Source organism: Macrobrachium nipponense, chromosome 11, assembly GCF_015104395.2.
Source record: "Macrobrachium nipponense isolate FS-2020 chromosome 11, ASM1510439v2, whole genome shotgun sequence".
Taxonomy (NCBI): Eukaryota; Metazoa; Arthropoda; class Malacostraca; order Decapoda; family Palaemonidae; genus Macrobrachium; species Macrobrachium nipponense.
Window position 1 is genome coordinate 65,909,862 of NC_061087.1, and position 2,500 is coordinate 65,912,361.

The window sequence follows — 2,500 nt, forward strand, 5'->3', positions numbered from 1 at the left end:
CAGGGTCGAGCATGACCTGCAGGGTGTTTCAAATAACATGTTTTTTTCCTATAAATCATCATCTATCTTGAATATGGGTGTGATCAATCTGCAAAAGGATAGCAGAACACACATTACAATCATATCAAAACTTGCGTTTGCCTTGCCTTTGTCCTTTCCCCTTTTCTGAGTAATAGTTTGTTTTGAACGTGTGTGGAATACAAAGGGAAAGTTATCAAGTAGTGATTTCATGTCTAACACTGTTGACTCTGGGCTAGTTTTATATTGTTGGAAACTCTAGGTACCGGGTGTGTGTACATTATCATGCCATTGGCTGTGGCTGAGAAGAATTATATTGCCATTTACTCCAATTTCTTTCAAATGCAATTAATTATACGGTCAACCAATGTTCTATCATCAGTCATAGGGCTCATATATATATATATATATATATATATATATATATATATATATATATATATATATATATATATATATATATATATATATATATATATATATATATATATATATATATATATATATATATATATATATATATATATATATATATATATATATATATATATATATATATATCTATATATATATATATATATATATATATATATATATATATATATATATATATATATATATATATATATATATATATATATATATATATATATATATATATATATATATATATATATATATATATATATGCAGAAGCCAGGTACTATGTCGTACCTCTAAGTAAATGGGGATACAGTTGATGATTGAAAGCTTTAATCCTGTACAAGTAATATATATTTTAAACGACAAGAGGTTCTTACTTCATTGTGGATTGTATCCCCATATATATATATATATATATATATATATATATATATATATATATATATATATATATATATATATATATTATATATATGTGTGTGTGTGTGTGTGTGTGTGTGTGTGTGTGCGTGTGTGTGTGTGTGTGTGTATAATTCTTGTTTTTTGTATTTTTATTGTGTTTTGGTATAAATGTCTATATATTTACAGACTGCTGATGACACAGAATTTCATGTGCGAAATGTTTCGTGGGATAAATCTATGTATTTTTCTCCTTATATCATTGATATCCCCTGGAGGTTTTCTATATAATATATATATAATATATATATATATATATATATATATATATATATATATATATATATATATATATATTACAGTCAAAGTGTGAAACTAGCCCTTTCATGTAATGCCTGGAAATTTCAGTCATTCACGAAGTGACCATTTCAATCGGTCATTTCGTGAAACGGATAAAATATTGAGCTATTACGCGATATGGCTTGAAAATTGGAGTCCTCATTACACAGCATGGCTAAATCTTTTGATGGAGGGAGGGAGGGAGTTTATATTCACAGCCTTATTATTACTTCTATTCATAATTCTTTTATTTTTTCTTTGTTGTTGTTGTTGTTGTTGTTGTTGTTGACAAAGTTTTTTTTTTCATTTTTCCTTTCTTTCCTTCTTGTTTTTCCTTTTTTTGAATTTGAACCTTTTTTGTAATTCTGATTTTTTCTTTAAATTCTGAACTTTTTTTTTTCTTTTTTGAATTCTGATCTTTTTTAGTTTTTTTTATTTATAATTCTGATAATTTTTCTTTGTATTTATGTGCATTTGAAAATCACATCTGCAAGTATGTTAAAATAATCATATAACACATATAATCATTTCATTGAATGTCTAAAAATGATTAAAATGATTAAAATAATTATAAAAAAATTTCAGTATTTACTGAACGAAATTACTCATTTGTTGTACTTGTTAAAATAATTAAAATAATCATAAAACACTTTTGAACATTTCACTGAACTACGTTACTTATTTGTTTGTACAGTTAGAAATGAATTCAAGTTGTTAAAATTATAAAACACATATGAAAATTATGTTGAACAGAGTTACTTAGTCACTTGTTTGCACACGTTAGACTGATATGACATCGACTGTTACACTTGGGCTTAGCCTTGTAACAATTACATCGATTTGTAGAACACTTTTTTTTTTTTTTGCCTGTACCACAGCCGCATTTTAAGAAACCCTGACCACAAGTGGCTGTAGATTTTAAAGCCTGCCGAAGGAAAACCTGTTCATCTTATTTGACATCAGACTAGGTGAGAAGTTTCTGCAGACAAAGATCAAATTGGTTGCGTGAATACTTGGTCTTGATTATGCCACTATTAACGGCTATGGTCTAAAGGTAATTTTCATCACGATCAACGATGACACCGAGGATATTACGTGCATCCCCCCGTCACCTATCTACTAAAGGAATAGGAAATGCAACATTATCTCCTACTTCCCCTGCCTTCGAGTCTAACCTGCTGCGCTTTTACCATGCGCTCAGCTTGCGAGAGCTCACGAAAGAATTTTTTATCTTTTCGGCAGGGTTACCGAGTGGACGTAAGGAAAAAGTTATTTCCAAAAATTCACCATAAATCGAAATATTGTGCTTCAAACTTCTAAT